Here is a 25,163-nt window from a genome sequence, read left to right on the forward strand (position 1 = left end):
CCAACGTTACCACATGCATGCATGTCGCGGGGCTTTGGAGGCTAAAGCTCCAGGAAATAAGCAGATATGTTAACAAAAATATATGAAAGACTCTTTCAAGTGTCAAACTTCCATCGTATCTATAACAAATATTCTCCGCACGCTATTGTTCCAAGTATCAGCAATGTTTCTAAAATTTCCAATCATAACTTTACTTTTCTGTGCTCAAAACTCTCGGAAATTTAACATTTTAAGTTTTAGCGCTCTTTCATGTAGAATTCATAATTACGTGGACACATTTCATGTAGCAGTGCTTCACATCTGCGTAAGCAGTTGTTTTTTTCCTGTCAAGCACTTATATATGTCTGCTTCAGATATAAAGCTGACGATAGCTTTCTGGCAGTATGGCATGACTTAAGAAATTAGAAGGTTGTGGAGTGGTCGGTACGTTACTACACGCTACGACTGCTACATTTCTGACGTCATTCTGCCGAAGGGTGCATTGCAAAGGGCATTGCGGAGAAGGGCATTCTAACAATGCGCGCACATGCGTATAAATGTGTACCCACCTACTTAATGGTAAGTGCTTTAGACGCAACTCAATGTGTAAGATGTGTCCTCTCAAAAAACTACAATAAGAAACCTTTAGAGGCGAATGACATCGCACGATCATGTATGAAAAAATGCTGCCCTTTTTTATCAGGCTTGAATCAAGAAGCAGCAGAAAAAACGTCGTTTTTCACCAAATAATATTAGCCCTCATGCCTCGGACATCGTATTATACTTCATTTGCTGGTGATGCAGGAATGCAGCTTTCTGCTAGCAGACTATAACCGTGTTGCCTCTGTAAAAGGGCTTAATTTACTTGCCCACCTTCTTTCAAAATTTTAAATTTGTTGTTCTACGAGTGCATATTTCCCCATCCCTGACGATTTTATGCGTAGCCCGTACAACCATGCATGTACGTTTTCTTTTCTTTATTGGATGTCGAAAACCTTGACAGCACTTCATGTCACCATCGGCTTTTTTACATTCCTACCATCATGCGCGTGCACTGGCTTGCTCTTATACTCACTTGAATAACTAGCGGACGAGACGTGTAACTCGTTTCCTTTTTTCGGCGTGTAGGCGCGAAGGATTGGCAAAAATCAATCCTGTGTCTTCCTTTCTTCACTGGTGTCCTGGTCGCATTAGCGTAGCAAGAAGATTGAGAATAAAGCGGGGCTGCTCCTCGCTAAAAGAGCGTCCTGCATAGTTATGAACCGCATTAGGAATTTCGCATTGAAAATATCCAGCAATTCCAAAAATATTTTTATGTATGCCTAAACAGTCTTTCTGCGGATCCCCTTGTGTGGTGGTCCCGTGGTGTGTGACAGTGGTCTTGTGGTTTGTAGCTGGCTGTCGCGTGATATTGATGAGTCGTTATGAACTCTAAATTAAAGTGTAAATAATTAACACATAATGATTCAACAATCACTATCACAATGCTTATTAGACGTTGGGCATTTACCGCATAACTATTAGGTTGTAACTGCTTCACCCTTAGATAAGTAAGAACTTCCTAAGAACTAAAAATAATTATGTAAAAACTAATTAGGTACCTTTAGTGTAACTATTTCTTGCTGGTTACTCTCATTTGAATGATTATTCTACTGATCCTTAGATGTCGGTTACATGGTGAGGATGACTGACAATGAATTGTTAACCGCTAACGAAATAAATTTTTATGTAATACGGATTACTATTTATGTAGTCATTTCTAACCCTTCGCCAATTCCAGGTTTTCCGATTATGTTATAAAAGTTATTTATATCAGTACTATATCTCCTGCAAATATATTGTGGCGCTCATTTGCACATGTAAGGAAAGTTTTATGCATTATGTTATGAACAGACGATTTGCTGTGGTATTTTCCTAATAAATGTTTAGCATTAATACATATATGTTCGGCTCACTGAACAGAGTAGGGTTGAAAAAATTGCTTAATTTTTAATCTTCGTTATAATAATTTATCAGAAGATTTATTTATGCATTTTAGGATCTAAATTTATAATGAAGATCTCTATTTATTCGCTGTTTTCCGCAGTGCAAGTGGTTTTTTATTACTTCATGTTTTTATAGTTTGGAAGCCAGTCACAATAGCAGCGAACCAAATACGATTTTGTAATGAATTCTACTTGTCTGTCGCCGTGACTGTGCGACTTGTCAATAGCTGGTACCTCTCTACTACCAGGAGGCAGTATGCTTTTCGATGTGGCGTTGCCGGAAATCTTTTCTCGATCTCACCTTTATTCCGCTGTATCGAAAGTAAGAAACTCAACTTTGAAATATTCTTCTCTCTAGTAACGCTGACAGCAAGTAATAAAACACATCAATCATTTTGAAAACTTGGGACAAATATACCCGCTTAATGCCCACGTTTAGTCTTCGACTAACAGTCCAGCCAATTAGATTACAGGCCGGGTTCCTAGCGACAGTTCGGTAGTCGAGTCACGAACCGACTAAGGAATTGATGAGCGTACTATCGAAGACGAGTAATTTTGAACGTCATTTTTGTCTTTATTCATGTTTAATTGAATGCGACACGTGCGAAAAGGCCGTTGCTATGCCGGTCACGTGCTAAGGCCCTAGCTGGAACTTTGTGAGCTCGGTTAGAAATTACCAGTGGACTCATACATGCAGGCCGGCGGCTTTTTGGGTGCCTTGAGAGTACTGGATGCTGAAGACAGAAGACGGGAAGACGGACCTGCCGCAGGAATAAAACGAATACCATGCAATAAAGCTCAAATATAAAGAAACTCAAATACTGATTCGAATTAGAAGCTCACGTTCACACACATTTGTAACAGCAAATAGAAATAATAAGAAACATTGCTTGCTCGATTTCTTGGGTAGAGGAAGGCAACCGCTTAGAAACCTTCAAGGCTTAGAACTGACCGAAGGAAATTCATCTTCTCACCTTCGAGGGTAAATACAAGGCTTAGAACTGACAGAGGAAAATTCATCTTCTCAACTTCGAGGGAAAAGCCGAGTGCTGTTGAGGTTCATGTTTAAAACATGCCACGTCGCTTCGTGCATATTTCTATATCGTAAGCACTACTGTCCTCGTTTATCGGAAAGCAGCTAGTGCTCTGGAGCTTCCAAGGTAAAATTGCATCTCTCATGCATCACACTGCCCGTGACGGGACAGCACCCAGCACACTCTACCAGTTTAGGTTCAGTTGGAATTTACCAAACCGTGCTGAGCAACCATTTACGCCCAACTCCTTCCCCCTCACCCTTCTCATGGGATGCTGCTATTTCATACGCGGCTTGTGCAATCAGCAACGGGTGAGTGCGTAGGCCCTCAGTGAGCAGAAGCTGTGGTAGTCCTGGATTGAAACCCCTACTCAAGTGGACTCCTCCCCCAGTCACCCCGAACTTTAACTAATAGCTTCAGTTTATTAGCCAGAAGCTAAGGTAAAACAAGTATCCGAGACACAAAAGAAACGTGGTCAAGTTGAAAGAAGTAAAAATACACGCAATACTGCAAAATAAATTAGTCCCAACAAATTGCGTAATTGCGTTCCTTGTTTAGCCGTTTTTATGCAAAATTTAAATTGACAACTGCCGGCTTTTATGGAGTGAAAGTTTCAGAGGTGTGCGCAAGCAACATGCTCATGACCTGCTAGATCAAGCAGAAGGAGAGGGAAGAGAAATAATCGCTGACGATAGTAGCAGGTCAAGACTGCACAAAGAGGCGAAAACTATCACGTGCCTGGCAACACCAGCTGCAGGGTGAGTCTTTAGGGCCAGTGCACGCTCGTTGATTTATACGATATAAGACCGTTTTTCTCATCTTCCAATGCTCCCGGTTCTAACGAAGCTCATGCGTCCTCGGCTCCACTGCCGCACCAAGTTTGTCAACTTGAACTTCCGACGCATTATAGTTAGAAGGCCGTTCGCGAAGCGTCACTGAGCGTGAAACTAGGCCTGATGGATCGTATCGGTCTAGGAAACATGCATGTCGCTATTGCACGTTTATTACGAGTGCACAAAGCGATTTTGAAGTTCGCCTGGCCCCGTGCACAAGCGTCGAGTCACAGTTTCCCCCAAGTTGAGTTTGTCTACACCGAGTTGATGATCGGCCGTCTAACTTAAAGATATACTGCTGCACAGTTTGGTGCCTCGACGCGTTTTTTTTAGAGCTGTCTGACGTTCCTACAAGTGTTCCTGATTACAGCGATGATTTTCACAGGCAGCATCAGGAAGCAGCTCCACGCATTTAATTATTTCCCTATGCCCGCCGTCAGCTTCATAGCAGTGACAAGTGGGAGTGTACTGAACGTCATCACATTCGGAACTGCTGATTTGTCTGGTGAATTGGTGCAAGTGACACTGCAGTGCACAGATCCGATGCACAGATTCGACGCACAATTCTCGTGCACGAAATTTCGTTCTATGAGCCGAAAAAGGATTCGCCTTAAAAGGTCCCTTAATATAGAAAACTGTATATTTTGTAGCTGAGCTCGTTTTCATTAGGTGTCCAAAATAAAGAGCGCAATGGTGTTGCAACATTTGTATTTCATTTATGTGGGGAAAAAAATGCTTGACGGAAAATATTCAAAATGACGCCCTCTATCTATTTCATTCATTGCAGAAAGACAAGTCGTACACGAAAATGAAAAAAAAAAAACTTGAAACTCGTATTTCTTCGAAATATCGCTTCATCCGATAAGGAGCTTAACTATCTGTATAAAAAACTGTCCCGCGCACGCCAGCGTGTCAGTGTTCTTTGATTATTCTTGTTAGGTTCTTGGGTAATTGCGATGATTGTATAAATGTGACCCATCTGTGCAATACAACTCAGTTGCAGATCCGCGCCCGGCGCTGTTGGTTCCTTCCTTGTCCATTGTCCTTTCGTGTGGTTGCAAATACGCATTCTAATACGTGTCACCAACCAGCCCACCTTTCTCTGTTGTACATGCATTTCAGCTGAAGGGAAACCACATCACCGGGCGGAAGCGATGCTGCTATGCGTTTACCGCCAGGTCTGTACGTCACCTAGAGATGAAATTGGTCCTCATTGGCTTATGTCTTTCATTTTCGTTCTATGCGCGCTCCCGTTGGCAGAATTACACTAACAATGTAACAGCAGAATCTTTAAATTGGCCGCGAACATTCACACCTTGCTAAGTAAGAAGTCCACCTGAGAGGTGGCAAGCAGCCTCGGTGGAGTGCGAACAGAACACCTTCATGGGTGCTTCTTGTGAACCGGTTGCACGATGCTTTCAAGTGGCGCACAGCGCGAGTTATTTGTAATCATTTAGCACTCCAAGATTTATCAACAGCCCGCCGTTGCGGTTCAGTGGTTAGGGAGTTCGAGTACTGAGTCGGGAGACCGGGGTTCGATATGGGCTGCCGTGGCCACGTTTCTATAGTGGCGAAACGCAAAGCGCCTGAACGCTGGTCAATATCCGTGAAACCTGTCTGCAAGCCTCCATAACGGCGCCAGGCATAGCGTGAGTGTCATTCGGACGTTAGCTCCCAGTTACGAATAAGTTACAAAGCAACCACTATAGAGGTATGGAAGAAGCTTTGCAACGACAGAGATCCCTCTGGTTGGTGCCAACCCCAAGATGCATCTCGCAGGAGGAGCCATGAAGAGGCTTGTTTAGCATGTATTAGACGGTGACATGGCCGGAGCACGTATTCTCAACTATCTCATTACAAAAATAGAGCTGGCAGACGGAATGCCGCACGATCTCCTTATATTGATGTTGAGATTGATGTCGAGGTAAAAGGTTTACATGCAGCTGAGGACGGCCGCAACCTCACAGTCCACAATTCAGCGAAAAATGGTTCGTAAGATGAGTTCATTCATTTACGGAGGACCCTGAACATCCCACCCGAGCCTGCATAGTTTAGGCATGCTTCATTTCCTAGCCAATGAACATAATTTCCAGGCATGGTCTATTTTCATGGCTTGTATAGGTATCGCAGAGGCAGATATTATATTTTGGTTTCATTGGCGCAAAGTTATAGTGTACGTATTTTGGTGTTTATTGGTACGGTAGCTTCAATGAACTTTGCAGGCGGTCTTTGCTGTTAAAATACCCATCTTCATGTTGCGTGTACATGTACAGTCATGAGCAATATGAGCTATACCAAAGGTTGAGCATTCATGTATTGATTAGTCTATATAATATTGTTGTACAAGTACAGATTATTTAGTTTTTTAAAGAGGTTTCCTTTGGATGCATAATAGTCGTAGGGCACCATCATATTTAATAGAGAAATACAAATATTGTTCGCAATTTTGGGAAAATTGTTTGTTCTTTCTCATGTCGCTCATGACTGTGCGTTGTAATAAAAAAGCTATTTATGTATTCTTTATAAATTGAAAGTTAGAATAATCACTTGTTTTTAGCCAAACCATGTTTTTTTTCTGTGAATGTGTATTTTTATCTATTTGGCTGGCTAATTTTGGCCACTTTTGCAGCTTTTCTGGTGAGTTTTCGGACTTGGTACCCCTGGGTCTAACCACGTCAAACACCCAATGCAGCCTAGAAAGATGGCTTGCATGACCGCTAGTACGCTTCCACATTGTAAGAAAATCGTTGAAGTGGATTCAAACTCAGGAAATTCGTGCGGAAAGCCAGTACGAAACGTCGTAGCTATCACCGCAGCCAAGTGATCTATGCGCACCCCCCCCCCCCCCCCCCCATTCCCCACCCGACCACCCGACCACCCCGATCTTCTCGTAGAAAGAAAATGTATTAAAAAAGCCACTCATTCCGCCTACAGATTGCAATACACTCGCGCTGTGTGCACTGCGCGTTGTTGTCACCATCAACTCCGATCTGTACGCAAAAGCTTTCGCATGTTTTGCTTAGTTTAGGTGCGTTAAACCCTACGATATGTCATACACCAAGAAGCCGCTATACGGCTACATTAGAAAGTTTCTTAGCTTCACAGTTGAATAAAAATTCTTTCCGATCAGGACTTCGAACCTGGGAGCACCGCCAGACCAAGGCACTTGCCGAAACAACAGAAGTAACCAAAGAGACAATGAGATCAGGTGGTAGGGCAAGTACAAATTGATCAACACGAAGGGCAGATGATGTTGCTTTAATGTTTAGGGGACACCACAAGGGGGAATAGAGCTTCAGTCAGGAATAAGTACTATTAGCATGCTCATAAGAGTAATCAAATGGCTACATGTGAGTTTGTATTCATTGTTTTGTCATCTTCTCGTTCTGATCGGATACAGAGAAGAGGCAGTCCCAAATACTTAGACTGACCACGAAAAGCACGTACAAGTGGAGCTAAAACCACGCACATTATAAAGAGAGAAGTGCAGCACTTATATTCAAGAGGTGACCAACACGGAAAAGGAATTTTTGATGCAAGTGCGTTTAATACGTACTTTTGCCTAATTTGTGTCATGTCGGTTCTGCAGGCGTATAAATCCTTCTCTTCACACTCACTAAATTCCTGGTTATTTCCTGCCTGTGCTTCGTGTCTCGTTATCGTATATTCGTGCTACCTATAGTCTCGCCATTCTCGTATACTGAAAAACAATATTTCAACGAAGACAACAGCAAAATCGTGCTCTTTACGGACGGTGTCCGTACAACTTTCCTCAATCCCATCGATGTGTGCTCACGGGTATTCACTGGCATTCCAGGCGCTAAGTTCAATCCACTTACAGCGTGCCTTCTCGCCTCTGCGAATGCGCGTCGGTTGCGGCCCACTTCAATCACGAGACCGCATCGCTAGAAGTCCATGTCTAACAGAATGCGTTGGATGTTGGTGTCTTTTTTTCGTCTTAAGGGAGGGGGCTCTCTGTTTATAAAACGTGGGAGTATGTGATCGCGACACGGCAGCTGCCGCGTCGACAGCCACCATAAAAGTGATTGTAGGAGAGTGAATTTTTTTTTTTCGAGGCAAGAAAGAGTGCAGAGTTCGCGGTGGGAAAGCTCTACTCGACCGCGAATTTCAAGTATTCTTTTCATTACCAGCACAGATGTCACGAGATTCGAGTCAGTGGTAGTGACTAGGAGGCGACAGCGAGCTGCATGTCGCGCGCTCCCTGTGAAAGAAGTTTGTGCTGTTTTGCGTCGTGATGAACAACAAACTGGCTCCCATTGTGTTATATCCAATCAATAATGACTCTTTGCTTTATTCGGGCCAGAAAATTGTCGTTTTCGTATATGCGGCGAACAAGAACTGTTGGTTCACGTTTTTTGAATAATCGGGTGCAGTTAGAAAAGTGTGACCGTAAGCAAACTGCATGTTCAGCGCAGTGGTATACGAACTAATTGTCGCATCGGCCACTTACTCATTGAGAGTTCATAATTTTAATGTTCATAACATTCTGCTGATCGCACTGTTCAGTCCCATCTACAGGCACTTCATTAAGGCGTGAAACATATTCCATGACAGGAAAAAAGCTGGTACCCTAATGAGAAGTCCATGCGATAAAAATTGATCCTGATAATCATCACAAATTATTATTATCCGACACAAACGACTCCTCGATTCACAACATTTTTACAAAAAACGTGTTTCGAAATATTGGAAACAACTCAGACGTTTTTCTAAATTCGGAACGATGAAGCATAATAGGACAGGCCGCATCAATAAACGGCAGATAAAAGCAAAAACGAAACATAAGAAGCAAATGGGGAAATATAGTAGTTGTTGCCGCTAAGGCAGCTTTCACATTACAACTTAGAGGTTTTAGCAAAACGAACTCGAACGGGTGTTATAGAAAGGGCCTCCAAGATAATGGTGGCCGAAGATTGCATGTACAAAAACAATTCTTTTGAAGCGAATGAGTATTAACCATTTGATTCACTACCCCATGTAAACTGCATGGTGGTGCTCACGAAATGATAACCTTTCGGCGTGCGAAGAAGTGAATTTCACATTCAACGGGATCGGCTTGTTGCTTACTATGTTGATGTGTGCACGGAGAAACACCCACCTCAGGTTTATGCAATATTTTACTAATGAATGGCGCACTGCTCTCCGTACTTTATTCGTACACTACAAAAACGACCCGATTGAAACTAGGAAATAGTTTTAACGGTCCGATATTTATGCTTAATAATTCGGGGACATTGTTTACCGGTCTACTAATTTAATGAAGCAAATTCCCGACATCCAATGTAAAGGATACGCAATAACATTATTGCATAGAAAAATAACTGAGCGTCGAAATAGAGCATGGGTGTACGTGCCAGCGTTTAAACGTTACGCGTCTCGTAAAAGATCGCTGGAGAAATATACTGCCAGACTCAGTGGTTCAAAAAACACAGTGCAGTTGGGAACACAGTCTAAATTCTTACTCTTTTTAGAGAAAAGCAATGATAAACCTGGGCAATAGGTTAAGAAATTGTCAATAGGCGAGCTTCTTCAAATATTTCGCGAATTTATGCGGAAGCTACCCAGTATCAAAATGAAATTAGAAGGTTTTGGATTAATATTTTAAGCGCTCAAATAAACTTCATGCTGATATTGAGGTTTGCCAATTCAGCCTCGTCTTTCTGCACGCGTGCCGTCCCGGTGTGCTCAGAAGTATACGTGAGAGAAAAGTGGCTTTGCACCTCACAGGTTACCGCTGTTTGCCGTTGTAACACTTACGTCTCCTTTCTCTTTAAAGACCATGAGGATACTAATCTATAATTTATTTCTTCCACATGAGAGCAGTTCCTGAGAAATCTAATAGCGCACCAACAAAAGAATAAAAACCGATGCCTCAATAAACACTCGTCACTATATAGCTCAAGCTAGGAACGCAAACCGAACCAGAGCCATTGATTTTTGAAGCTGTCACGCCACTTGGGTCCAAAGCAGGATGCGTATTTTTTCAGCACTTAGTAGTAGTGAACAAGACAACACGAGCTAGAGAGTACTCTCGCCATACGCATTAACTCTGGTTGTCCCGCATTCGATAGCAACTAAATTAAGAGAACACCACTGATAATATTGCGCTGACGGCGCTCCTAAACAAAACTCGCCAAAGAGAAGGCAAAAACTGGCAGGGGTTTAACATTGTTTAGCCCTGTTTGACAGCGAAAGCTTCACTGCCCTGGCTAGGCTCATTGTTGAGCTGTGGGCGAGCTTAAGCCTCGTCGCTCTAGGAGCGGCCACAGCTGCATGTTCATCTTCCTCCATCGCAAGCGGATCTATGCAGCACGTCTCTGTTGCCTCTCTTTCTCATAGACACACAGAGAACAGAGAGAGATGGACGATGCCTGAGAGATGATTTAATGAATCGCAGGGGGCCTAGCGCATGCATTCCTGCCCGCACCACTGCCCGCTTCTTCCTTGTCCGAAACTTTACGCCCTACCGAGCGATCGTCCCAATCGTGGACGAGGAAGTTTGCCGATGTCGATGAGATCCACGGCATGACGATGGGTATGACTCGATGGCTAAAGTAGAAGAGGAAGAAAGAAGGAAAGGTTTGCAGACACGGCGAATCGCAATGAAACCTGGCCCAGGACGCTTTCGGGCTACATGTCGCCAAGACCAGAGGGCGAAGACACGCACCGCATGACATGGGTAGGGGTGATGTTTTCGAGTGTAGCGGAATCTCGAGTCGTGGGGTCTTGGTCATTGGACACAGAGAACAGAAAAAAAAAGATGGTCTATGACTGGGAAATGATTTTTTGTCATCGCGGCTGGCCAAGCGTGAGCGCCCCTGCCCGCTTCTTCCTCGTCCGTCAATATATATATATATATATATATATATATATATATATATATATATATATATATATATGTGTGTTGAGGAGTTGTGGCTAATTGGGAGCTGCTGCTTCGGCCTATCTGAAATAGGAAGGTGAATTTGCTGATATATATATATATATATATATATATATATATATATATATATATATATATATATATATATATATATATATATATATATATATCAGCAAATTCACCTTCCTATTTCAGATAGGCCGAAGCAGCAGCTCCCAATTATATATATATATATATATCAGCAAATTCACCTTCCTATTTCAGATAGGCCGAAGCAGCAGCTCCCAATTAGCCACAACTCCTCAACACTTCCACTTCGTCTTCTTCCGACGACACGATGACCGGTGATGATTACGCTCAGATGAAGATGAAGCTCACTCACAGTGCTTACAATCGTCCCGCTCCCGAACGAAAGCGACCATATCAAGGTCTGCGGTTAATGTGGTTCAAACGCGGCACGTGCACAATTTCGGTACCGCGACACCGACGATCGCGAACAGGCGATGCAGGTGTGATGAGATCTTTTACAGGGGAAGTTTGTTCTGTAGCCGTCTACGGGCCAATAAAACGGCCCAGAAACTTTTCACACAGGTCGGTGATGCGAGTAGGTGTCCAGAGTTGCACTTCGTTGCCAGGGCGGAAAGACACTACGCGATGGGTCGTATCATACGTGCTTTTCCTGGAAGCTTGAGCGGCTTCAGTTTGAAGGCGGGCACGATTCCGGCAGTGGGCTGTACGAGACACGAGCTGTTCGGGGGAAGGCGCGGCAGAAGGAGTGGAAGCTGACAAGAAAGATGCTTCGAGGGAGAAGGTAGGGTGGCGGCCATAAACAAGAAAAAACAGAGTAGGTGGTGGTTCGCTGAACAGCAGTGTTGTAGGCGAGGGTGACAAACGGGAGTAGAGTTCCAGTTGTTGTGCTGAGGATGAATGTAGGTAGATAGCATATCAGAAAGGGTGCGATGAAAGCGTTCTGTGAAGCCATTGGTCTGAGGGTAGTAAAGAGATTTAGTTTTGTGCACCGTGCCTGAAGCGGGAAGCACTGCGGCGAGAACGGTGGAGAGGAACGACTTGCCACGATCGCTAAGGAGGAGGCGAGGAGCGCCGTGGCGAAGAAGTATGGTGTGGAGGAAGAAGCTGGCGATTTCGGAAGTGGAGCAGGAAGGAAGTGCTGCGGTTTCAGCGTATCGGGTGAGGTGGTCAACGGCAGTAACGACCCAGCGGTTGCAAGCCGGAGTGAAGGGCAGGGGTCCATACAAGTCTATTCCGACGACATCTAAAGGCCTGAAAGGACATGGCAGAGGTTGCAAGAGACCGACAGGAGGCGACGTAGACTGCTTGAATTGCTGGCAAGGGATACAACACTCTAGATATTTCAATACTGAGGTTGAAAGGCCAGGCCAGAAGAAACGACTTTTGATTCGGTCGTAGGATTTCTGGTATCCAAGGTGACCTGCGGAGGGGTCGTCGTGAAAGGTTGGTAGAATTTGAGGACGCAGGGAAGAAAGAATTACGGGAACCCAGGTGTGGCCCAGGGGGCTGTAGTTGTGCCAAAATAATGTGCCATCCTGTAATATGAAATTGTTGAGCCGACGACGGAGACGGGCATTTGGAGGTCTAATAACACCGGTGAGGCTATCAATCAGCTTTCGACAGTAAGGGTCAGCACTCTAGGGGTAAGCAAGATTGCAGTCTATATCTGGCGTGGGAGCAATAGAGGCGGCGCTCAAAGACTGGATAACTGTAGGGTTTAAAGGACGTGACTCCGTTGGGACAGGAGAGGAATGCGAGGACATGTGTTGCGACTGCGAAGCAATAGGGCAACGAGAGAGAGCGTCGGTATCCTTGTTCTTGCCAGATTTGTAAGTGACAGTGAAGTCGTACTCTTGAAGATGGAGCATCTACCGCCAGAGACGAACAGACAAATCTTTTAAAGAGGATAACCAGCATAGAGCCTGGTGGTCAGTGACAACCGTGAAGTGACGGCCGTAAAGGTATGGACAAAACTTCTGAACAGCCCAGACGACGGCGACACATTCTTGCTCGGTAATAGTGTAGTTTTGTTCCGCAGAAGTCAGAGTGCGGCTTGCATAAGCGACAACATTTTCTATAGAGGTGTCTTGGCGCTGCAGAAGGACAGCACCAAAGCCATGGCTACTGAAGTCGGTGGGTAAAATAGTCGGAACTTTGTCATCAAACTGGCAGAGGACGGAACCCGAAGTCAGAGCACGCTTCAGAATTTCAAGTGCTTTTTCGCAAGCAGGTGACCACACGAAAGGCGTATCGGTGTGAAGAGGCGCATGTAAAGGTGAGGCAATAGAGGCGAAATTGCGGCGTCATCCATGACATCATCCATGACGTCAAGACTAGTGATGACTTCACCAGGCGATTCACGCACATACGAAGCTGTCCCCGCCTGGCGTTTGCTCCAGGCGTCCATGAGGCGCCTTTTATTTGCCGCTTTTAATCGGCGTAGTGTCGGTTAACCGTACAAATGGCATGACAGAATTCGCAATGCTTTCATTTCGTACGTAAGGAGACATAGTTCCCGTGTAAATTTAACGGGGGCTCGCGGGAGGAGAGTGGCTGCTCCTGACTCTGATGGGGCTGTTGTTGTTGTGGTTGTAGGAAGAAGGAAAAGAAAATGCACGGGCCTGCTACTGGCCCTTTAGCTGAGCCACCTCCGCTGACTCGATCGTGCATACAGAAGAGAAAATAGAGAAGAAAAAAAAAGGGGAGAGAAAGACGCGTGCCGCAACCACCGAAGCAGTGGCGGGTGCAATGACTGCCTACAACAGGTAAAATTCTGTGGCAGGCTAACCCCCGCAGCAAGCAGCTGTGCCCTACCTGTCCCAGCCTATTCAGGGCCAGGATCAGCCACCCTTGGTGAAGGTGCTGATCATGGCCCTGCTGGGGCTGGGACAGGTAGGTCACCGCCGCTTGCGGCGGGGGCTAGCCTGCCACCGAATTGTTTTCTGCTGTAGGCTGTCATTGCGCCCGCCAACGCTTCGGTGGTGGACGACGGCTGTTGCGGCTCGTGTCTTTCCGTCTTCTTTTAGAGCGCGACTCTTTGGCGCTCGTTCCTGGGATTCGCGTCGGCGTCGGTAGCGTCAGCCTCGTAACCAGCTCAGCAGTTGTAGGAGGCGTTGGCTCAGCTATAGTGCCTAGAATATACTATAGCTCAGCCCCCCTTTCATCCCACCAGTTCGAGCCGTTGCTCCGGCAACCGGAGCCTCGCAGGGAGAGAGGGGAGGGGGGACTTAGCGGCGAACGAGGGGGGCAGGAGCGCGCGCAGCAACTGGAGAACATGAGGAAAGAAAGAGGGGGGGGGGGTGTCGCCGGAGGCAGCGCTAGCAGCTACTGACTCATGCCGCTGACGCCGCTAGCCAGTCAAGACAACGTGACTGCGTAGATTGCTTTATAGGAAGGGAAAGGCGCGGTAACAGTCTCACTTGCTTTCTGATTAGAAACGGAGAATTCAACCCTGCATGCCGGCACTGCGGTGACGGGACGCAGGCCACTCAAGACCATATACTGTGGGAATGCGCCAGCAATCCCCCTCCAAAGACACTCTTGCCAGCTCCCTCAGCGGAGGAATGGGACAAGCTGTTGGCCAGCCCAAGGAAAACTACGCAACTGGCCCTCGTCACGCGAGCTCAAGAGGTCGCTCCCGACTGGAGGCCACCCTAGACTCGCCCCAGCCCGAAATAATTCCTTTCATTTCGTGGCAATAAAAGTTGTTACCACCACCTGTCGAAACCTTAACCTCGCCGTAAGGGAAGGGAGGAAGGTTGGAGTAAAAGTGGAAAGAGAGAAAGAGAAGCCGTAGTGGAGGGCTATGGAGTAATTTCGACCACCTGGGGATCTTTAACGTGCGCTGACATCGCACAGCACACGGACGCCTCTTTGTTTCGCCTCCATCGAAACGCAGCCGCCGAGGTCGGGTTCGAACCCGGGAACTCCGGCACAGCAGTCGGGCGTCTTACTACTGCACCACCCCGGCGGGGCTGACTGCGTAGAAAACTGATTTATTTTATAGGAAGGGAAAGGCGCGGTAACTGTCTCACTTGTTTTCTGTGGACACCGAAACCGCGCCGTAAGGGAAGAGAGGAAGGTGGGAGTGAAAGTGGAAAGAGAGAAAGAGGAGCCGCAGTGGAAGGCTACGGAGTAATTTCGACCGCCTGGGGATCTTTAACGTGCGCTGACATCGCATGAACACCGTCGCCGCCATGCAAAAAGAGAAGGAGGGGGTCCCCTCTTTTCCTGTGTGGTGTGGTGGTGGTGAAAAACGTTTATTCATTTAAAAGGGGTGGATGTACGCATGGGCCGGATCTTTGACTATCAGCCCTTACAGATACTGGGTGGGGTCCCTAGTACGGGACCCCAGTGGCGTCGGCCGCTGCCCGGGCGCGTTCGACCAAGGCCCTTTGGGCCTGCAGGTCATAGCAGCCGAGCAGGGTTGCCTCCCAGTCCTCCCGAGTGGGGTTGGGGTGAGCAGGAATAGCTGGGTTGGATGGGCAGGCCCACACCATGTGGTAGATGTCCGAAGACTTCTCCGCACAGTGCGGACAACTGCCCGTGAAGGAGGGATTAAAATGTTTTAGTGCTGCCGGGCACAGCAGAGTATTGGTATACAGACGGAGTAGAAGCCGCTCCTCCGTCTTAGATAGACCTTTACTCGCGCGAGGGTAAAGGCTATGACAAGATTGATAGTAAAGAACAATGTCTTTAAAAGAATACGCGGGTTCGAATTCGAGATCCTGATATGGGGGGTCGAGATGGGAAGCCCGGAAAGAGAGCGCGCGGGCGGCGGCGTCGGCTGCCTCATTCCCTTCGAGACCCATATGAGCAGGAGCCCATACTATTTTCCGGTAAGCGGGGTCCCCGGTATAGGTACAATTTTGAAGTAGTCGGTAGGTATGGGGCCCAGCCTTGCTCGACGTTCCGACAGGCCCCTCGCGAGTCGGAGATAATTGTTTTAGAATCAGTGTGAGTAGCTGCCAGCGCAATGGCGACCTCCTCCGCGTGGGTTATGTCACGGGCGCGAAATGTAAGCCCGTTAACAGTTTTGGACTGGTGGACCACTGCGGCCGTGTACCATCCCCCATGGTAGGGGCCGGAGGCGTCCACGTAGTAAATGCCGGGTTTCGACCCATAATGGCGGCCCAGGGCTTCCGCCCGCGCCAGGCGCCGACCATTGTGGTCTTCACGTGTCATGTTTCTAGGAAGAGGGCGTACGTGGAGGGCGCATCTCCACTCGAAAGGGAGGCGTACACGATCTTCCATAAGAGTGGTATGTTGGATGTGTAGCCGGGCAAGGAGGCGGCGACCCGACAGTGTTGTAGAAAGACGTGTGTATTGGTTGGTTAAGTGAGCCTCTCGGATCTCCCGGAACGTATTCACCATGCCCAGGCGGCGAGGGTGCTCCCCGGTTGCCGAAACGCCGGCTCGCCATTAGCGGATCATGGTGCGTGCATCCCGTTCTCACTTGCTTCACTCGCTATCGGCGTCAGCAGCACAGGTCAGTCGCTGCTGTCTGTTCGTCGCGCAACGTTCCTATGGGCCCCCGCGTTACCTCCCGCAACCTCCCGATAACTCAATTGCTTTCTTCATTTCTCCGACCACAAAGCTTCTTTCATGACAGCCAAAAACTGTTAGGGGAGTGTTTCTTGAAGGAATACGTGTAAAAGATTAATAAATTTGTGAGCAATTGTACATACGTGTCTTGCTCGAAATCTTTGCCTCAATCTATCCAAAAGGTGAAACAGCTGATGAGCTGCGCTCAAATTTCGCATTAGTAAGCAACGTAATCATGGGCAATTTTTTTCTTTCTTCTCTATTTTCTCTTCTTTCAGCACGAAGCCTCGGAAGTGGCTGAGCTACAGATCCAGTAACAGGGGCGTGCATTTTTCTTTCCTTCTTCCTACAGCCACAACAACAAAAAAATTGAACCTCATGCACTAGGATCTTGAGAAAGAATAATAACTAAATCAGATTACTTTTAGTTTTTCTGCCTTGCACAACGATTTGCGATAATAGCTGTGTGCATGGGGAGGAACACAATGCAGAAAGTTTGATGTAGGGCGCGCTTATAACATATACCTGAATGATTCAAAGAAGAATTTCAATTTTATTTTGCACCTGTATTCGTGTTTTCAAGCCTTTTGCTGGGGCCGTTCATTATATCACCGTTCTGCCCGGCAATGTTTAATGAGGTTCTTTCCGCCTTATGTAGCGTGAAAAAAAGAATGAAAGATGGCTTAGCTTTGCTATGCCTGCACATAGGCAGTGAAAAGCAGTGACTACCTCTTGATTAGAAGAAGTTAATTTCTCCAGTCTTCACTCTCCTTGGCTTCCATGTCGAGCTCGTATAAGTTCATCAGCAATCTATAATTTGTTTACAAGAAAGAAAAAGCCCAGCATCTGTCACTCGCAAAAGGCAAGAAGCGCCGCCGGCGTTAGAGCGCACTCGTTCCCTCTTGGTCCTCATTGCTGACGGCATATGGGTGACATCATATCCTTGAAGTCACCCTAAGTGAGTGACTTAAATATTTTAGTCTATGGTAGCTTCAATTGCGCGCCTATAGCAGCATCTGTCACTAGCGGAATCCGGCTATCAACCTCACGGTAGACAGCGGTAAAACGTTCGGCTGCGGATCTAAGGAGTGGAGTTTCGATTCCTGGATGGAGACTAATTTTATTTTTTCAAATGAAGAGGAGTCGCATACCTCTTAAGCGCATACCTCTTAAGAAGACTAGGCAAAACAGCTGAGGGAAGAAGTAGGGGAAGCGGAAGTGGTAGACTAAAGGGAAGATGCACCGGCGATAATGGACAGCAAACTACTGAGCGTGTGGAAGGACAAGGCAAAGCTCCACAAGAGACTGAAATCTGAAAAATGAACAGAAACTTAAGGTGCTCGTTAGCCAGACACATCAAAGAAATGGAAAGGTATGCGATCAAACTGAATGGGCCGGTACGGCAGGTGCGACGAGATAGAAAGGAGCATGAGTCTAGCAAAGACGTGGAATATACTGAGGCATCTCCTCGATGCGAGCAAATCCAAACAGGCAGCGAGCGTCAACCAGGTGAAAGCCAGAAACGCTTTCCATGGCGCGGACGAACAGCTGATGGACAAGCTCAGGGATATTTACTTAGGGGACGCGACGGAAGTACGACAGGCAGAATATGGAGGAACCGAAAATGAAGAGCTAGATGCGGACAAAACGGTAGTGGAGATCAGAGCAGCTATCGCTGTGCTAAGATCTCGATCGGCCCCTGGCCCGGAAAAAATATCCAATGTCATGCTCAGGAACCTAGACGACGACTCGATAGAGGCGATTGCACGATTTTGCACGATACATGAAAAAGTATGCAAGAATTGCTGGAGGAATGAAAACAGGCAGAAGTGATTTTTATCCCCAAGCCGGGGAAAGAACCAAAATTGGAAACCCTAATCCGATCTCGCTGAAGTCGTGCGTGGGAAGCTCATGGAGCACTTAGTGCAAATGAGGTTAACGAGATACATGGAAGATGGAAATATGTGGCCGCTTGAGATGGTGAGATTTAGACCTCAGCTCAGCACGCAAGATCTAATGCTCAGACTAAAACATGAAATTATAGACAAGAAAGTATTTGATGTCAAAATAATCCTAGGTCTTGACCTCACAAAGGCCTTCAACAACGTCCGACACGAGGCGGAGGTCAGAGATGTGGAGTAGATAAACGTGGGCAAGAGAACATACGAGTATATCTAGGACATATTCGGAGATAGGAAGGCGGTGATCAAATTCCAGGACGCAGAGTCCCCCAGCATAAAGCTGGGCAGCAAAGGTACCCCGCAAGGAGCCATACTGTCCCCTTCCCTATTTAACATAGCGATGAGAAGTCTCCCGGCCATGCTGCACAAGATCCCTGATCTAAAATTCAGCATGTAAACCGACGACATAAACATTTGGATGAATAGCGGAAGCGATGCGGAAATGGAGTGTAGTCTACAAAGGGCAGCAGACGCAGTGGTGAAGTATGCGGCCGAAAGAGACCTTGCGAGTTCCCCGCAAAAGTCAGAGCTTTTTGTGTATAATAGCGACGGCAGGAACAACAAAGCAGTATAAATTAAAGTTGTGGTGGAAGGCCTGGAAGTGCCCAGGGTCGAGGAAATGAAGATCCTAAGCATGTTTATTAACAAGGGCAACATCACCAAAACCCGAAAGAAATAACTACATATGCAGACCAAGTAGTAGGCATATTAAGAAGGGTAGCTGTAAAGGGAAGAAAACTAAAAGAAAGGAATATCCTGAAAATGTACCAGGCGTACGTAATAAGTCGGATCTGCTACGCGACGCCATACCCAAAACATGAGCAAAGCAGAAACAGAGGAGGTAGACAATATTGAGGAAATGCGTCAAGCGAGCTCTGGGACTCCCCATATTCACGTCGACGGAGCGGCTCGAGAAAATGGGGGTTCACAACAGATGGGTTGAGCTTGCAGAGGGGGTGAGAATATCCCAATTGGAACGGCTCGGTCAGTCTGAAATGGGCAGGAAGTACTCGAATGGGTAGGAATACGGCCAGAAAGCAGCACGCACAAGATGGTAAACATCCCGCCAGGAATCAAGGCCATGATACGCGTCCCGTCTATGCCGCGAAACATGCAACCCGAGTATAACAAAGAAAGGCGAGAGCATAGGGATAAGGCCTACGAGAGGAAGTTGAAGCGACCGGCAGACGAGGGCCCGTTTTCCGAGTTCGCTTCGTTATCGAAGTGTCGCGATATCACTTGGCCTCTAGTCATCTGATTGGTCGAAACGCCGAAACCGGGTGTTGCCACTACGGAACCGGAAGAGGTGGCAACATCATGTTCCGGCGTTTTCACCAATCAGATAATCATAATACTTTAATAATAATAATAATAATAATAATAATAATAATAATAATAATAATAATAATAATAATAATAATAATAATAATAATAATAATAATAATAATAATAATAATAATAATAATAATAATAATAATAATAATTTATTTCCCCTTTACTGCAAGGAAAGGAAAGGAGCAGCCGCTAAAAAGCTGCTCCGAAGAGCAGCTTGACGGGGCGGCTGTTCCTGCATATGACGGCATTTCACAGCAGAGAATGTCACGCCCACACAGTGAATAAACAATCAATGGAGAAATAATTAGACTACAAAAAAGCACTAGGTAATTCAGGAAAAATACATGAAAATAAAACAGAAACGCCACAAGACAGAACACCTAACTTAAAAATATGTATTTTAGAAACATTTCGCGGATTAATTTGATGTGAGGAAGAGAGAAATCTTGACCACTGCACCACTGCCAATGCTCCGGGTTACGGGTGTCGTATGTGTTTATGTTGTCTTGAAGCACTGCTATGAGTGTTAGTGTGTTGTCCTTTTTACTGATGCCTTGTTTATGTAATCGCAAAAGCCTGTAGTTATACAAAGATGTTACTTTAACTATTTTTAGCTGCTTAAATATTGGTCCTGTATGTTCGAGGTAAGAAGCTTTAGTAGTATTTTTTATTGCACGTTTTTGAAGCAGTAGTAACTTTGTAATGTTTTCTGCTGTTATTGTTGCCCATACTAGCAAGGAGTAGTTCAGAATAGACGAAAACAGTGAATTATAAAGCATAATGTTAATAGTAAGTGGAAATACATGGAAATGTCGGCGTAGAGAACCTATTGCGCGTGATAATTTGTTGACTAAATATTCTATGTGAACGTCCCATGTCAGGTGCTCTGAGAAGTACACGCCCAACGTTTTCACAGAGTGAGCAATTTCTATTTTCGTGCCACTGAGTACAAGAGAAGGCAGCTGAAATGCTTTATTTCTGGGATGGAAGAGAACGGCTTTTGTTTTACTGACATTGAGTTATAGACTGTTCTGACACGCCCAGTGTTCAATATTTTCCAAGGTTACGTTAGCCCGACTGGATAGGTCTATGCCTGAGTGACCAGAGAAAAAGAGACTTGTATCATCAACGTAAATAATGTGTTTTGCAGATGAATCTATGGAAACAAGATCGTTGATGTAGAGAATAAAAAGAAGGGGGCTTAAAAGACTGCCTTGTGGAACTCCCGAGATGACTGGCTTGACTGTAGAGGAGAAACCGTTTATTTCAACATTATTGTGTCCTATTGGCTATGTAGGAAGATATTAAAGAGTAGGCTGTGCCACGTATGCTATTCCTGTCTAGTTTATTGAGTAAAGTTTTGCGGTTGATGCTGTCGAAAGCTTTCAAGAAATCTAAAAATTTGCCCAAGGCGAGTTTCTCTTCTTCAAAATTAGTTAATATATACTCTTTTTGAGCGAGAAGGGCAAGCTCAGTAGATCTGTTTTTTCCGAAACTCGAATTGAGCGGGGTTTAAAATATTATGATGATTAATAAAGGACGTAGGACGAGCAAGAATTAACTTTTCAAATCCTTTTGAGAAGGTAGGCAGGATAGATATTGGGCGATAGTTAGAAAGGTCGTTTTTATCGCCTTTTTGTACCCTCACCGACTGCATGTTACGTGGGAACACGCCTTTTGACAAACACAAGTTATCAAGAAAACAAATTTTACTGGCATTATCTGAACACCCGCGGTATCCTCAGATTTGCTATTGTTAAGACTGTTGAAAGCCGCCATCACCTCTCCCTCTGAAACTGGATTCAAAAATATTGTTGAGTTATTGCGAGAATAGTTGAGCGGTACGGTACCTCTTCGCAAGATGAAGTTTGGGCAACAGAAGTGAAAAAATCATTGAAAGCGTTAGCGAGTTCATGTCTCTCAACCTCTATACCATCAAGAATAAGTTTGGTAATTGGTTCTGTTGTATGCCCTATGATAGAGTTCAATTTCTTCCAAGTCACCTCCGGGTTATTCCTCGAAAAAACAAACAAATTCTCATAATACAGTTTTTTTGCAGCTCGAAGCTCTTTTGTCACTATGTTTCTGAAAGATTTGAAAGCTTTCAACGCATCAGGACTGTTCGTTTTTAGAAATTGGCTGTACAATTTGTCACGTTCTTTTATTCGGTTAAGTAGCGTACTGCTGATCCAAGGCTTACGAGCTCGCCGTGGACGACTATGTATTTTGCGGGGAAAACAAGTAGAATATATGTGTTTGAATAATGTGATAAATTTATCGTACGCTGCTTCAGGATTGGTTTCGTTGAAAACGTCGCTCCACTCTGCACCGACTATCTGCTCACGAAAGTTATAAAGAGTCAACGAATTGATGTCCCTATAAGCGTATTGTTTCGAGCTCCTTTTGAGATTAGGTACGTGGTTGACACAGAAATATAGGGAGGTGATCGCTAATCGGCAGACTGATTACTGCGGATGTTAAGTGATTTTGGTTATTTGTAATGAAAACATCTAATAATGTTTCTGTTTCTTCTGTTACTCTGGTTGGGGCATTTATAGAATTCATACAGCAGTGAACGTTTAACAGTGTATCTAATTCCTGCGTCGCTGTACTATCTGACAAGAGGTCACCTCCAAGGACAATATTCAACTTGTGCCGATTCGCAAATTCAAGAACAGAATCTAAAAAAGAAAAGAAAACACTCGTATTGTCGGAAGGAGGGCGGTACCACACAGCAAACAGGTATGAGCGGACTTTGAGCGTAAGTATCTCGCAATGGGCGCTAACTACACAAAACTCGTCAAGAAGTTCACATTCTATGTCATTTTTAACGAACATGGATACGCCACCACCTCGTTTAACCTGGCGATTCAAGCAGTAGCTCTTAAACGCTGGTATGCTGAACGCATCGCCTTCGTTACAAAACCAAGTTTCCGAAAACATAAGAACATGAATGGGCAACTTCACTTCAGCAAGAAAAAATTCAATGTCATCTTGCTTCCCTCTTCCTGAGCGAAGATTAAAATGAACAATATTTAAAAATTGCTGGGAATTTCCGCAGAAAGAAGCGAGGTCTGATGTACAGACTGGGCTTGACAGAAAAACAGAAAATAACTAGACAAATGTCAAAACGACAATTGCATCATGCGTTTTCCAGTTTGAAGATATCATCTGGGCTACGGATGACAACTGTGCTCTCCCCTTCCGCTTTTCTGACAAATGCACGACCGCCAGCATGCCACGTGAAACGATAACCATTTGCTGCTGCCCAGTCTCGACTTAGCTGCAAAAGGTTTCTGTTGTACCTAGTCAGGTTTTCGGATATGGAAGCAGATGCTTCCGCAGCTCACTTAGCTTTTTGTCCTTCGAGCCATCTGTCACGAAGCGCTTGTTTAGAGAACCGCACCAGAATTGTGGGAATTTTTCCCACCTTAGCAGGAAGTCTGTAGACATTGTCGATATCGCTCGGTTGCAGATCTGGCAATTTGACTGCTTTAGCGATGCTGTTCAGTTCGGTTAGCAAGTCTTCATTTGGGGAAATGGGAACACCGTGAACCTCAGTATTGTGCTTCCTACTGTATAGCTCTAGCTCATTTAATGCCATTTTAGTTGATCATTGGTATTTTTGTCACAGCTTGTCTGCTCCAGCTTCTGGACACGTTGTTTAAGGCTACCTATCTCTTTGTCCTGCTGTTCCTACTTTGCTAGGATGGCATCGTATTTAGCTGACATCATTTCCATAGATGCCTTTACCTCGTCGACTTGGGACGGCAAACTCGAAAGCGCGTCCAGCTTTTGAACGATATCTGCGAGACTTGCAGCGAGTTCTATCAACAGACATTTTTCGCCCGGTATTTGCCTTCGAACTGCGGCAAGGCACGCATCGCCACATTTTGCAACCGGCTTCACGTTTAGATTTGAAGGTTGCCTCCGACCACCCTGAGCAATTACCAAGATGATAGCTGCACTTACATTCGGCACACAGCAGGACTCGGTCACCAGGCGGTACAGCTTCTTCACAAGATGGGCATATCTCAGACATGTTGAGACACAGCGCACGAATAAGCACAGAAAACAAAGCACTGTGGCAGCAGCGGCGGCGATACAGAGATTAAATTAAGCAAATAAGAAACTCCGTATAGCACCAACCTGGAAAACGAAGTAGGTGCGGATTAGGTGGGCGTCTTTGCTTTGTCGCCGCTGCCACCAAAATGCCTCGTTTGCGATAACAGCCACCAAGAGCAAAGCACGACCAGCGCGTCGGTAATGTGACGTCAGCCGCCAATCCAGTCCACGTAAGCCTGATGCAGGTATTGTTGAAAAGGCTTGGTTCCTGCCTGAAAAACGAAGTAGGTGCGAATTAGGTGGGCGTCCTTGCTCTGCCGCCGCTGCCGCCAAAATGACTCGAGGTCACGTGAAATAGCGACACTTCGATAACGACGCAGACTCGGAATACGCGCCTTGGTGGCTTATGTAGACGCGGCGTGGGGACCGCACGGGGCGGCTGTATCTGCGGTGATCGACGGGGCAGGAGCATCAATGGTAGCGGCTTCGAGCCGCACGAAAGATGCCAGCGCGGCGGAAAATTTGGCGATAGGGCTCGCTTACGTCGGTACCAAGGCCACGACGATTTTAAGTGACAATAAAAATGCAGTGAGGAACTTTGGGAAAGGAAAAATCTCGGACAAGGCCAAACTCGTCTTCGAGGCGAGACCGACAGAACGTAACATAGAGATAATATAAATTTCAGCGCACGAGTCTATTGCAGGAAATGAGGCGACAAACGAGCTTGCCCGAGCTCTCTATCACTGGGTGGCCGTAGAGCAGCCCTCTCGCATAGGCATGAAAAATAGCTTGATTTCATACAACGACATCACGGAACATTATAAGCTGAGCAGGAGGGTCTATTCGCCGCCCGCCGTTCCCTTGGAAACGAGGAGGCAATTGCGTTATTACAAGGGGAAAATCATATAAGCCACAATCTCCAAGGAGGAGAAAGACCAGTATTGCATAACGTGTGGGGAAAGGGGCACTCTTAACCACGTAATTTGGGAATGTGCTGGCAGCCCTGACACTGAGCAACAGATAAAATATAGAAAAGCATGGGAGACCTTGCTCCTAATACCTTGCGAGGCTTCTGAGTACGGCTCCCTTAGGCCTGCATACGGGGGGTCCAAAAAGGAGTTTCATTTTGATGGAAATAAAAACGTTTTGATGATAAATGTTTGCCCATTTAAGTCTTTGGTACTTTCAAACTGCGCACCAGTCGCTTCCTATGCCCTTTTTCGGCTCTACTTCCGGTTGCGTGACGTCACATCCATGACGTAACCCTAATTGACTGACTTAACTATTTTAGTCTGGAACTTTCAAATTGCGCGCCAATCCCTTCCTATGCCTTTTTTGGCTTGATTTCAAGTTGCGTGATGTCACATCCTTGACGTCACCTTAATTTACTGATTTAATTAACTATTTAGTATTTGATACATTCAAATGTGGCGCCAAGCTATTTGCTAACGAGTATTTTCACCTTTATTTTACATTTTCTGCCTCTAGTTAAT

At 45.6% G+C, this 25,163-nt stretch overlaps 1 long non-coding RNA gene across 2 annotated transcripts in view; it reads right to left on the bottom strand.

Moving 5' to 3' along the window:
• LOC146198942 (uncharacterized) overlaps positions 1-23,918 on the bottom strand; it is a 49,624-nt gene extending 25,706 nt beyond the window's left edge. The window contains exons 1-2 of one of the 2 annotated variants that reach the window (XR_014704737.1): positions 23,578-23,918; positions 2,606-2,725 (exon numbers count right to left, since the gene is read on the bottom strand). This is a non-coding gene — a long non-coding RNA (uncharacterized LOC146198942). Of the gene's footprint in view, positions 1-2,605; positions 2,726-23,577 lie in introns of those variants that run through there. The other variant, XR_014704738.1, reaches the window with a different exon arrangement.
• Positions 23,919-25,163: the final 1,245 nt, after the last annotated feature.

The sequence above is a fragment of the Amblyomma maculatum genome, chromosome 2, assembly GCF_055883805.1.
Source record: "Amblyomma maculatum isolate TAMU_Amacu chromosome 2, ASM5588380v1, whole genome shotgun sequence".
NCBI lineage: Eukaryota > Metazoa > Arthropoda > Arachnida > Ixodida > Ixodidae > Amblyomma > Amblyomma maculatum.